This window comes from Rhinoderma darwinii, chromosome 10 (assembly GCF_050947455.1).
Source record: "Rhinoderma darwinii isolate aRhiDar2 chromosome 10, aRhiDar2.hap1, whole genome shotgun sequence".
Lineage (NCBI taxonomy): Eukaryota > Metazoa > Chordata > Amphibia > Anura > Rhinodermatidae > Rhinoderma > Rhinoderma darwinii.
The window spans coordinates 18,141,611-18,156,790 of NC_134696.1; positions in this window are offsets into that span (position 1 = coordinate 18,141,611).

The window sequence follows — 15,180 nt, forward strand, 5'->3', positions numbered from 1 at the left end:
TAATACTGCCCCCTATATACAAGAATATAACTACTATAATACTGCCCACTATATACAAGAATATAACTACTATAATACTGCCTCCTATATACAAGAATATAACTACTATAATACTGCCTCTATATACAAGAATATAACTACTATAATACTGCTCCCTATGTACAAGAATATAACTACTATAATACTGCCCCCTATATACAAGAATATAACTACTATAATACTGCTCCTATATACAAGAATATAACTACTGTAATACTGCCTCTATATACAAGAATATAACTACTATAATACTGCTCCCTATGTACAAGAATATAACTACTATAATACTGCCCCCTATATACAAGAATATAACTACCATAATACTGCCTCTATATACAAGAATATAACTACTATAATACTACCCCCTATGTATAAGACTATAACTACTATAATACTGCTATGTACAAGAACATAACGACTATAATACTGCTCCCTATATACAAGAATATAACTACTATAATACTGCCTCCTATATACAAGAATATAACTATTATAATACTGCCTCCTATGTACAAGAATATAACTACTATAATACTGCCTCTATATACAAGAATATAATTACTTTAATACTGCCCCCTATGTACAAGAATATAACTACTATAATACTGCCTCTATATACAAGAATACAACTACTATAATATTGCTCCTATATACAAGAATATAACTACTATAATACTGCCCCCTATATACAAGAATATAACTACTATAACACTGCTCCCTATATACAAGAATATAACTACTATAACACTGCTCCCTATATACAAGAATATAACTACTATAATACTGCCCCTATATGCAAGAATATAACTACTATAATACTACCCCTATATACAAGAGTATAACTACTATAATACTGCCCCCTATGTTCAAGTATATAACTACTATAATTCTGCCCCTATATACAAGAATATAATTACTACCGGTATAATACTGCTCTTATATACAAGAATATAACTACTATTACATTGCTCCTATATACAAGAATATAACTACTATAATACTGCCCCCTATATACAAGAATATAACTACTATAATACTGCCCCCTATGTTCAAGAATATAACTACTATAATACTGCTCCTATATACAAGAATATAACTACTATAAGGGCATGCCCAGACGTGGCGTATTTCTTCCGCCACGCTTCGCATCAATGCCGCACAGAATCTGCATTGCAGATTCTGTTGCGGCTTTGCCTAAAATGGGCATTAAATTGATGCGGACTAGCCGTTGCGTATTGAGGGGAAAGTACTTTTCCTTCTATCTATCAGTGCCGGCCGTTGTCTTGGTGACGCGTCTCTCTCTTGACATCCAGCCCGACCTCCCTGGATGACGCGGCAGTCCATGTGACCGCTGCAGCCTGATTGGCCTGTGATTGGCTGCAGCCGTCACTTGGACTGAAACGTCATCCTGGGAGGCCGGACTGGAGACAGAAGCAGGGAGTTCTCGGTAAGTAGGAACTTCTATTTTTTTTACATGTTGATGTATATTGTGATCGGAAGTCACTGTCCAGGGTACTGAAACAGTTACTGCTGATCATTTAACTCTTTCAGCACCCTGGACAGTGACTATTTACTGACGTCGCCTAGCAACGCTCCCGTAATTATGGGTGCACACACGTAGTCACCCGTAATTACGGGAGCCCCATTGACTTCCTCAGTCTGGCTGTAGACCTAGAAATACATAGGTCCAGCCAGAATGAGGAAATGTCATGTTAGTAAAACCAATACACAACGCAACACACATAACATCTGCAGACTTCATTGCGGAATTTTGACTCTCCATTGAAGTCAATGGAGAAATTCCGCAATGAGTCCGCAACCAGTCCGCCACACGTCCGCAACAACCATTGTATGCTGCGGATACCAAATTCCGCACCGCAGCCTATGCTCCGCAGCGGAATTGTCCGCAACGTGTAAACGAACCCAACCACAAAGCTGTGGAAGGCAATGGAGAAACGTGTACGCTGCGGACTGTCCGCAGCGGAATTCCAGAGCAATTCCGCCACGTCTGGTCGTGCCCTAACACTGCCCCCTATATACAAGAATATAACTACTATAATACTGCCCCCTATATACAAGAATATAACTACTATAATACTGCGCACTATATACAAGAATATAACTACTATAATACTGCCCACTATATACAAGAATATAACTACTATAATACTGCCTCCTATATACAAGAATATAACTACTATAATACTGCCTCTATATACAAGAATATAACTACTATAATACTGCTCCCTATGTACAAGAATATAACTACTATAATACTGCCCCCTATATACAAGAATATAACTACTATAATACTGCTCCTATATACAAGAATATAACTACTATAATACTGCCCCCTATATACAAGAATATAACTACTGTAATACTGCCCCTATATACAAGAATATAACTACTATAATACTGCCCCTATATACAAGAATATAACTACTATAATACTGCTCCTATATACAAGAACATAACTACTATAATACTGCCCCCTATATACAAGAATATAACTACTATAATACTGCTCCTATATACAAGAATATAACTACTATAATACTGCCCCCTATATAGAAGAATATAACTACTATAATACTGCCCCCTATATACAAGAATATAACTACTATAATACTGCCCACTATATACAAGAATATAACTACTATAATACTGCCTCCTATATACAAGAATATAACTACTATAATACTGCCTCTATATACAAGAATATAACTACTATAATACTGCTCCCTATGTACAAGAATATAACTACTATAATACTGCCCCCTATATACAAGAATATAACTACTATAATACTGCTCCTATATACAAGAATATAACTACTGTAATACTGCCTCTATATACAAGAATATAACTACTATAATACTGCTCCCTATGTACAAGAATATAACTACTATAATACTGCCCCCTATATACAAGAATATAACTACTATAATACTGCCTCTATATACAAGAATATAACTACTATAATACTACCCCCTATGTATAAGACTATAACTACTATAATACTGCTATGTACAAGAACATAACGACTATAATACTGCTCCCTATATACAAGAATATAACTACTATAATACTGCCTCCTATATACAAGAATATAACTATTATAATACTGCCTCCTATGTACAAGAATATAACTACTATAATACTGCTCCTATATACAAGAATATAACTACTATAATACTGCCCCCTATATACAAGAATATAACTACTATAATACTGCTCCTATATACAAGAATATAACTACTATAATACTGCTCCTATATACAAGAATATAACTACTATAATACTGCCCCCTATATACAAGAATATAACTACTATAATACTGCTCCTATATACAAGAATATAACTAATATAATACTGCCCCCTATATACAAGAATATAACTACTATAATACTGCTCCTATATACAAGAATATAACTACTATAATACTGCTCCTATATACAAGAATATAACTACTATAATACTGCTCCCTATATAGAAGAATATAACTACTATAATACTGCCCCTATGTACAAGAATATAACTACTATAATACTGCCCCCTATGTACAAGAATATAGTTACTATAATACTGCCCCCTATGTACAAGAATATAACTACTATAATACTGCCCCCTATGTACAAGAATATAACTACTATAATACTGCCCCCTATGTACAAGAATATAACTACTATAATACTACCCCCTATATACAAGAATATAACTAGTATAAGGGCACGTTCACACGTGGCGGAATTGCTGTGGAATTCTGCTGCGGACAGTCTGTCTATTGGTTTCCACAACTTTTTAGTGATGGAATGTTTTCAAAGAGAGCAGGATGTACACTTCACCTGAATCCGCAACGACTAATCCGCTGCATTTTACTTCACATTTTAGGCAAAGGCGCAACGGAATCTGCAATGCAGATTATGTGCGGCATTGATGTGGACAGTGTCCGCAGAATTCCGCCACATCTGAACATGCCCTTCTACGGCCCACTATGTACATGTGCAGGTACCGTAGGTCATTTTTATGAAATTGATTTTCGAAAAAATAAAAAACAAATAAGCTTAAACCCACTTTAACCAAAACCTCTGCACCCGCATGTGGGGACATTTTTGTTTTTGCAAAGATACCGGATTTTAAAAAGTCAGTAGTGATTTCTTTTTCTTCTGCTTACATTTTCACAAAAGAAGTAAAATAAATAAAAAGAAAATCCAGTATTTTTAAAATAATAAGAGAAAAATCACACATAATATGGGGAAATTTAATTTGTTTTTAATTTACAGCAGAAAGAATAGAAAGCATTCAGAAAACATTTTCCATAGTTTTAAGGGCAATTCAAAACATTTTGCATGGTTCCAGCAGCTGAGTTCTTCAACAGATCCATTGATTTCAGTGATGTATTTTTTTTTTTCGTTTTTTACATGCACAATTACAAAAATAAAACTTACAAAAAAAGGAGACATCTATATTAGCTTTACATGCAAGCCTTGGGAACCCCCTGTTGGCGCCAACTACTGTGTGGAACTGCCGTAAGCGTGCAACCGTGTAGGGATTTCACGTTATATTGTCTATTTCTCTCACACAGTACAGATGTGGTTTTTGTTGTTTTTTTTATGTTGTTTTAATGTTCACACTAGAAGCATAAAATAAAATGCTGAGAGACAGGATAGGTTTAAGGGCGGGTTCACACATGGCGGAATTTCACTTAAATTCCGCTGCGGACACTCCGCAGCGTTAATCCGCAGCGGAGCCGTTTCTCCATTGACTTTCACTTTAATTTAGCAGTGTTCGTTTACACGATGCGTACAATTCCGCTGCGGAGCATAGGCTGCGGAGCGGAATTTGGTGTCCGCAGCATGCTCTGTCTGTTGCGGAGCAGTGGCGGACTCATGGCGGAATTTCTCCATTGACTTCAATGGAGATTCAAAGTTCCGCAATGAAGTCCGCAGCTGTCATGCACATGTCATGTGTGCTGCGGATGCGTCTTGCTTTTTTAACTTGACATTTCTTCATTCTGGCTGGACCTATGTATTTCTAGGTCTACAGCCAGACTGAGGAAGTCAATGGGGCTCCCGTAATGACGGGAGCGTTGCTAGGAGACGTCAGTAAATAGTCACTGTCCAGGGTGCTGAAAGAGTTAAGCGATCGGCAGTAACTGTTTCTGCACCCGGGACAGTGACTACCGATCTCAATATACATGTATCTGTAAAAAAATATATAAGTTCATACTTACCGAGAACTCCCTGGGTCTGTCTCCAGTCCGGCCTCCCAGGATGACGATTCAGTGTAAGTGACGGCTGCAGCCAATCACAGGCCAAGCACAGGCTGCAGCGGTCACATGGACTGGCGCGTCATCCAGGGAGGTCGGGCTGGATGCCGAAAGAGGGACGCGTCACCAAGACAACGGCCGGTAAGTATGAAAGTCGTTTACTTTCACTAGGGAAAGTGCTGTCCCTTCTCTCTATCCTGCACTGATAGGGAGAAGGGAAGCACTTTTCCCGCAGTCCGCAGCAGCTAGTCCGCATCAATGTACTGCACATTTTGTGCAGATCCGCAGCAGAATCTGCAAGGCAGATTCTGTGCGGCATGGATGCGGACAGTTGCGGAGGAATTCCGCCATGTGTGGTCATGCCCTTACAGTTACATATTATGACAGACTCCTGGCACTTAGGAAATTTCATGTACCCCATCCAAGTGAACTGTTGGTATGCAATGCATCTTACATTCAAAAGCCTAAAATTTCACAGCCAAGGAAAGGTCTATTGCAAAAAGTTTGCTTTTCTCCGATGCCCCTTTTTGTTTTGCACGATGCATCTGATGCACTAGAACAGGCCCCTGTGACTGCTTGTATGTTGGTACAGTTACTTGGAGAGGTCCTGCATGTTACTGATAACATTAACACACTGCACAACACTGACCTTTTTGTTTTTGTTTTTAGTACAAATATACAGATAATACAGCATAACAGTTGAGACCAGTACTCTTGCCAGGGTGACAAAAAGTTACATTCGTCATGAAAAGTGGAAATATTAATATACAATTCCAGATAACAAAATTCTAAAAGATCCACTAATGCTATTACTAATACATAAGTAAGCAGTGATTTTTTTTTTATATTTATCCAAAAAAGGCGTTTTGATATGTTTTTTTTTTTAGTTTTTTTTTATTTCTTCCCGTTCCTCATGAATACATAATAAAATACATTCTTCTAGGGACAATCAATGTCCCATCAAAAAAGAGCAGTATATAACTATTTATTATTTTCTTTTTTTTTTAATGTACAGACTATTCATAAGGGTGAATTGTGCGTGATCTCATGAGAATTTATATAACATATACATTAGTGTATTTCACTTGTTCCTATCTGTACATCCCACGTGAAAGGAAATGAACTGTTTTTTAAAAAAATTGCAGCAAGAGTACTGACCTCATCATTTATTTTTTTTTCGGCTTCAATTTTGAACCTTCATCTCGAACAACCTGATTAAAAGTTTCTTACATATGCACATTGTGTAATCTTTACATGTTACTTCTTAGTATAAAAAAATTATACAATAGAAACTGTTTCGGTAGGGAAAAAAAAGGCTAGCGCACCCTGAACAGCACTTCCTCCTCTTACAATCAAATACGTAGCAGATTGTATTCTAAAAGTTTAGACAGGTATTGGCAATGAGTGCCAAAAAGTTTTTATACCGAAGCACACTTATATTTTTGCATTTTATTCCATCATTTTAAATACCTCATAATCGGATCACTTTGGCTTGTCTCTGTGTGGAAATAATTATATACCATGAGTTCCCTACAAGACCAGTTTGCATCATTTTTTATTTCTTATTTTTTTTATTATTATTATTTTGTAGACTTTTATGTGCAATTATTAACATTTTCTGACTTCCAGCAGGGAGATATGAAAATGTGAAACATATTTCTACATCTTTTTTTTACTATGTCATTTTTTTGGAATAGATTTTTAAATATTTTTTTTTTTACATTTTTTTATTGAATTTCATTCTACATATTTTTTTTTATATTGGCGTGAGTGTATGGTGTTAAGCGCATATAGTTTTCTATGAGTATCTGCTTTGCAAATGTAACTTAATTTTTTTTTTAAGCAATATAGCATTCACATTACTTGGCACCATTGGCAAAATTAAAAAAAGAATAAAAAAAATTCAATAAAAAAAATTGAAATCATGTTTTGGTAGCCAAAAATAAATGTAAACATATCAGTTTAGTAATGTTACTTTGCTTTTTTTTGTTTCTAAGTCTAAATACAGTAGCTTTTTTTTGCAATTTAGTCATGCTTCAGCAAAATGTCCTTCTACAGAACATTTAAAATAAAGTACTCTTATAGTGAAATAAATTTTTTGTCTCATTTTACAGACCATAGCCACTAATTCTTTGCTTTTCAATTCTTTTGTGTTCTTGGTTTCATGCACATATCTTAATTATTTGTTCTTAATATTTACAATATATACAAACAACACATCCAAACTTTTCCGATTCATTCCATCAAACTATACAAATATTAATAATCTCCAGCCATGTTATTGACCCGCATCCATAGAGAAGACATTTCATTCACCAATCAGTTATAATCTCTTTCAAATAGTATTTCTCTTTTCCAATCCCACCTTCTATATACAAATCTTTCACCGGACTTTTGTGTGAAAAACCCCCAAATACACTAACTGGCCAGCACGCAGCACCACATTGATTCTTAGGTGGTCAAATGTTCAGGCAATGTAAATGCAACCCTTAGGGGGCAGTATAGGTTTATAAGCAATCGATACACGCAAGGTTTTATTTTATTTTTTCCCCAGCTGTGGTTATAGCTCCTACAGCTAAAACCATTACGTATATGAACAGTAGAACTCATAAAAAATACAGATAATGGTCATTCTATTTTCCTATATTTTTACTTTTATTTTAGTTTCTATCGTAGACGTAACTTGAAGCTCCGGGGCCCCAATGCATAATCTCTACCTCTTATATACTATTTATAATACTGATGTCTTTTCATGTGGCAAATGGGCATTTGGGCCCCTTAAGCACCAGGGCCCGAGTGCTGCTACTACTTCTGCACCCACTTTAGTTACACCACTGGTTTCCATATTGTAAAAATGACTATTTTAAAACACTGAGATGGTCCTCCATAGGCATCCTGTAGACCAGACAAGACCTACAGAACAGCAGCTTTACCTGACCAACCTGGCATTGGGCTTGTTGCTTGGTTTTATATATGTTCGGTTGTAATTCACTTTGTTCTGTTTTTATTCATTTTACATAGGGGACAGGATTGACTCTACATGAGCCGATAATTTGGGTAACAACCTCGAAACACTTTTTAAAAAAATATTCTTATGCCATATGTACTGTACCTCTGTGTTAGCAATATATATATCGTGGACTTCAAATTCTTCCCACGGAAAATATAAAGTACGCAATGCATAGATATGTCTATTTACACGGATGGGAAAGCCTTATTAAAATGAAATAGGAGTAGATGACATTACATATGGTCAATATGACTCCTAGACCACATCAGAAGACACACATGAAGAAGTCCACCATTTTTGATAGACTTGTGTTGTTCCAGTAGGTAAAGCATTAATATACATTATCTTGTATGGATATATATATTGCATATGTTATATGGCATACAATATGGGGAACACTTCAGAGATCTAAAAGTTACAGCTTAGGTACAGACATTAGGAACATAAGACAGTCCAAACCCTTCCATTTTACATTCCTTCATAGCTCCTTGTGAGTGATCGATGGCTCTGGGTTTTGCATTCAGGTCTTGCTTGTGCATTTCCACCTTTCCTCAATAATTTTTTGGTATAATATTTGTACAGTTCCACACGTTGTTTGAATTCAGCCCTATGTTGAATTAACACTGCTCCCACCTCAGCGATCGGAGCTCCTCTTAAGCATCTCCTGGCGCCATTTTTAATTCTTTAGAGTTTTTTGTTGTGTTTTTTTTTTATATCGTTTCCCATGATTCAACAGAAGATTAAAATCCAAGATGTCTTGCTGAACAAAGCAAAAGTTGTCCATGAAAGTGCAAATGCAATGACCAAAAAAGATTACTGTTAAAATCCTGCAGGTGATCTCTCGAAAACTGCAGTGTTTTTTTTTTTAATTTGTTTTTTTTTAATTTTTTTGTTGCATGTCTCTGCTAAAAACAGAAAATGAAAACAGTCCAAAAGCGCTGTCACATTGCTAAGGGACGCTGTTTTAATTCTTCAAGTTCCTTGGCCTTTTTCAATTCTTTCACTCTGGAAAAAATAAAAATAAATCTATAGCGTTACAATTTTAGGGACCTTCAAGTCTGTGACGATCTACCAAAATGGAAAATATAGTTGTACTCATGCAAGCTTTAACCCCTTCCCTCTTTAGCCACTTTTGACCTTCCTGACAGAGCCTCATTTTTCAAATCTGACATGTTTCACTTTATGTGGTAATAACTCCGGAATGCTTTCACCTATCCGGGCGATTCTGAGATTGTTTTCTCGTGACACATTGGACTTTAAGATAGTGGTAAAATTTGGTCGATACATTCAGTATTTAATTGTGAAAAACACGAAAATATAGTGAAAAATTGCAAAAATTAGCATTTTTCTCAATTTAAATGTATCTGCTTGTAAGACAGGCAGTTATAACACACAAAATTGTTGCTAATTAACATCCCCCATATGTCTACTTTAGATTGGCATCGTTTTTTGAACATCCTTTTATTTTTCTATGACCTCACAAGGCTTAGAACTTTAGCAGCAATTTCTCACATTTTCAAGAAAATTTCAAAAGGCCATTTTTACAGGGGCCAGTTCAGTTGTGAAGTGGCTTTGAGGGCCTTATATATTAGAAACCCCCAAAAAGTCACCCCATTTTAAAAACTTCACCCCTCAAAGTATTCAAAACAGCATTTAGAAAATGTCTTAACCCTTTACACATTTCACAGGAATTAAAGCAAAGTAGAGGTGAAATTTACAAATTTCATATTTTTTTGCAGAAATAAATTTTTAATACAATTTTTTTTATAACACAGAAGGTTTTACCAGAGAAATGCAACTCAATATTTGTTGCCCAGTTTCTGCAGTTTTAGGAAATATCCCACATGTGGCCGTAGCGTGCTACTGGACTGAAGCACCGGCCTCAGAAGCAAAGGAGCACCTAGTGGATTTTGGGGCCTTATTTTTGTTAGAATATATTTTAGGCACCATGTCAGGTTTGAAGGGCTCTTGCGGTGCCAAAACAGTGAAAATCCCCCAAAAGTGACCCCATCTGGGAAACTAGACACCTCAAGGAAATTATCTAGGGGTGTAGTGAGCATTTTGACCGCACAGGTTTTTTACAGAAATTATTGGAAGTAGGCCGTGAAAATTAAAATCAACATTTCTTCAAAGAAAATGTAGGTTTAGCGATTTTTTTTCTCATTTCCACAAGGACTAAAGGAGAAAAAGCACCGCAAAATTTGTAAAGCAATTTCTCCCGAGTAAAACACTACCCCACATGTGGTAATAAATGGATATTTGGACACACGGCAGGGCTTAGAAGGGAAAGAGCGCCGTTTGGCTTTTGGAGCTCAAATTTAGCAGGAATGGTTTGAGAGGCCATGTCACATTTACAAAGCCCCTGAGGGGACAAAACAGTGGAAACCCCCCACAAGTGACCCCATTTCGGAAACTACACCCATTGAGGAAATTATCTAGGGGTATAGTGAGCGTTTTGACCCCACAGGTTTTTTGCATAAATTATTGTAAGTAGGCTGTGAAAATGATAATCTAAATTTTTTCAAAGAAAATGTAGGTTTAGCTAATTTATTCTCATTTCCACAAGGACTGAAGGAGAAAAAGCACCGTAAAATTTGTAAAGCAATTTCTCCCGAGTAAAACAATACCCCACATGTGGTAATAAACGGTTGTTTGGACACACGGCAGGGCTTAGAAGGGAAAGAGCGCCATTTGGCTTTTGGAGTCCACATTTAGCAGGAATGGTTTGCGGAGGCCATGTCACATTTACGAAGCCCCTGAGAGGACAAAACAGTGGAAACCCCCCACAAGTGACCCCATTTTGGAGACTACACCCATTGAGGAAATTATCTAGGGGTATAGTGAGCGATTTGACCCCACAGTTTTTTTGCAGAAAATATTGGAAGTAGGCCCTGAAAATAATAATCGACATTTTTTCAAAAAAAATCTAGGTTTAGCTAATTTTTTCTCATTTCCAGAAGGACTGAAGGAGAAAAAGCACCACAAAGTTTGTAAAGCAATTTCTCCCGAGTAAAACAATACCCCACATGTGGTAATAAACGGCTGTTTGGACACACGACAGGGCTTAGAAGGGAAAGAGCGCCATTTGCCTTTTTGAGATCACATATAGCAGGAATGGTTTGCGGAGGCCATGTCACATTTGCAAAGCCCCTGAGGGGACAAAACAATGAAAACGCCCAAAAAGGGACTCCATTTAGGAAACTACACCTCTTGAGGAATTCATCTAGGGGTGTAGTAAGCATTTTGACCCCACAGACGTTTCATAGAATTTATTAGAATTAGGCAGTGAAAATAAAAACAGTCCTTTTTCTTCAACAAGACGTAGCTTTAGCGCAAATTTTTTCATTTTCTCAACAAATAAAGGAAAAAAAGAACCCAAAATTTGTAAATCAATTTCTCCCGAGTACGGCAATACCCCATATGTGGTCATAAACTGCTGTTTGGGCAAACGGCAGGGCTCAGAAGGAAAGGACCGCCATTTGGAGTGCAGATGTTGCTGGATTGGTTTCTGGGCGCCTGTGGGCCCAAAACAGTGGACACCCCCCAGAAGTGACCCCATTTTGGAAACGACACCCCTCAATGCATTTACCTAGGGGTGTAGTAAGCATTTTAACCCTGCAGGTGTTTTGTAGAAATTAGTGTTCACTCGATGTTGCAGAGTGAAAATGGGATTTTCTTCCATAGATATGCCAATATGTGGTGCCCGGCTTGTGCCACCATAACAAGACAGCCCTCTAATTATTATGCGGTGTTTCCCGGTTTTAGAAACACCCTACATGTGGCCCTAATCTTTTGCCTGGACATATGACAGGGCTCAGGAGTGAAGAGTACCATGCGGAGTGGAGGCCTAATTTGGCGATTTACAAAGTATTGGTTCACAACTGCAGAGGCTCAGATGTGAAATAATAAAAAGAAACCCCTGAGAAGTGACCCCATTATGGAAACTGCACCCCTCAAGGCATTTATTAAGAGGTGTAGTGAGGATTTTCACCCAACAGGTCTTTTCCATAAATGAATGCACTGCGGATGGTGCAAATTAAAAATTTATATTTTTCCCTAGATATGCCATTCAGTGGCAAATATGTCATGCCAAGCTTATGACACTGGAGACACACACCCCAAAAATTGTTAAAAGGGTTCTCCCGGGTATGACGATGCCATATATGTGGAAGGAAACTGCTGTTTGGGCACGCTGTAGGATTCAGAGCCGAGGGAGCACCATTTGGCTTTTGGAGAGCGGATTTTGCTTGGTACTAAATTTGTTTGAGTATTGCTGGTGTTTTATAATGTGGGGGTACATGTAAGCGGGGCGGAGTATATAAGGGGCATAGTCAGGTGGTATGAAAAAAAATTAATAATCCATAGATGTGTGTTACGCTGTGAAGCAGTCCTTTCCGCACAGGCCAGTGTCGCACTGATAAATGGTGTAATTTCTTATCCCCCTTTTGGTCCACACTCTGCACCTTTGTAGTTTGGGGTATTTTGCTAGGAAGTGTTGTCCTGGTATAATACGGGCACCGTCGCTTCCAGCGGATATGTTTGGGCCCTCCCTTTCCTGGTTCCCTAATTTTAGGTCCTTGATAAATCGCCTCTTCAAACAGAAGAAATGTTCCCCTCGGGCACAACTGCATATTTTTTTATTTCCTGACTTATTGGAGCCATAACTAATTTTATTTTTCATAGACGTAGCGGTATGAGGGCTGGTTTGTTGCGGGACAAGCTGTAGTTATTATTGGTACCATTTTGGGGTACATGTGACTTTTTGATCACCTTTTATCCTATTTTTTGGGATGCCAGGTAAACAAAAAAATGCAATTCTGGCACAGCTTTTTTCGGTTTTTTTTATACAGCGTTCACCATGCGTTATAAATTACATGTTAACTTTATTCTGTGGGTCAGTACGATTCTGGCGATACCTAATTTATAGCATTTTTCTATGTTTTACAACTTTTTTCACAATAAAATTACTTTTGTAAAAAGAATGTCTTTTTTCTGTCGCCATGTTGTGAGAACCATAACGTTTTAATTTTTTTGTCGACGGAGGTGTATGAGGGCTTGTTTTTTGCGGGACGAGCTATAGTTTTTATAGGTACCATTTTTGGATACGTGCGACTTTTTGATCACTTTTTATTCTAATATTTGTAGGGCAAAGTGACTAAAAAACAGAAACTCTGGTAACGTTTTTTACGTTTTTTTTTACGCTGTTCACCGCGTGCAATAAATAATATAATATTTTGATACCTCAGGTCGTTACGGTCGTGGCGATACCAAATACATATGGTTTATTATTATTTTTCAATAATAAAGGACTTGATAAGAGTAAAAGGGGGATTGTGTTTTATTTGATTACTTGAAACTTTTATTGTTTTCAAACTTTTATTTTTTGCACTTTTTTTTACACTTTTTTATACTTTTTTTACACTTTTCTTCAAGTCCCACTAGGGGACTTGAAGGTCCAACGGTCAGATTTTTTTTTTTCTAATACATTGCACTACCTATGTAGTGCAATGTATTAGATCTGTCAGTCATTCACTGACAGCAAGCCGATTAGGCTTCGCCTCCCGGCGGGGCCTAATAGGCTTCCGTAATGGCAGAGCAGGAGACCATTGTGTCTCCTGTTGCCATAACAGCAGTCGCCAGTCCCGATTGCCTGTCAGGGCTGGCGATCTGCTAGTAACCGCTACGATGCAGCAATCGCTTTCGATTGCTGCATCGAAGGGGTTAATGGCAGGGATCGGAGCTAGCTCCGGTTCCTGCCGTTACAGGTGGATGTCAGCTGTACAGTACAGCTGACATCCACCGCTGATGACGCCGGATCAGCTCCTGAACCGGCGCCATCTTGCCGGCAGCTACGGAAGCCGATCAGGCTCCGCCGCCGGGCGGATCTTGACCGGCTTCGGTGCTAGGCAGACCGGGAGGCCAGTATTAGGCCTCCGGTTGCCATTGCAGCCACCGGAACCCCGGCAATTTCATTGCTGGGGCTCCGATGAGCTGCAAACACCTTAAGTGCAGCGATCGCGTTTGAGCGCTGCACTTAAGGGGTTAATGGCGGGGATCGAAGCTAATTTCGGTCCCCGCCGTTACAGTCGGATGTCAGCTGTAAGATACAGCTGAGATCCGGTGATGATGGCACCGACTCAGTTTCTGAGCCGGTGCCAAACATTTGACGTACATGTACGGCATTTTGCGGGAAGTCAATGCTTTCCATGACGTACATGTACGTCAAATGTCGGGAAGGGGTTAAAGCCGAGATCTTAGAAAGGAACCTATAAAACAGCTCTCAGATGACGGCTGTAACGTGGCCACATTTTATCATCATCTGTGTCTATGTAATATCTGGACCCCCCAAAGTTCTACTGAACCAAACTAAGATCACCATTGTGGAAACCACAGGAGGTCCAGGTATGGAGTCCCTTTGAAACCTGCCTAAAAAGGCCAGGATCACACATACGTAGGTTTTGATGCTGTTTTTTTTTACTCACTTTTGGGAGCCAATTACAGGAGTGGGCACAAAAGAAAGTAGATCAGTCTGTTTTTAATCCCTTTCCTTCTTTTTGGATCCACTTCTGGCTTGGTCTTCAAAACCGGTGCACAGAAAAATTGAAGTAGTTCCTGATGGCAACCAATTAATTTCACCTGTTATTTTTTTTTTTTCGAGGCCCTTTAAAAATAAAAAGCAGCAACCCCACTGATTTTATCAATGTATAATTAGGCTTTGTTCACATGACATTTAGGGAGTATGTTCTGCATGTCCACCTTGAGATACTCCCAGCGCATACGTCGAACCTATCCATAGCCCTGACGGATGCCAACGAGTGTCCTAGGTGTACTTTTTAAACATGGGGGCCTAGGTCTGACG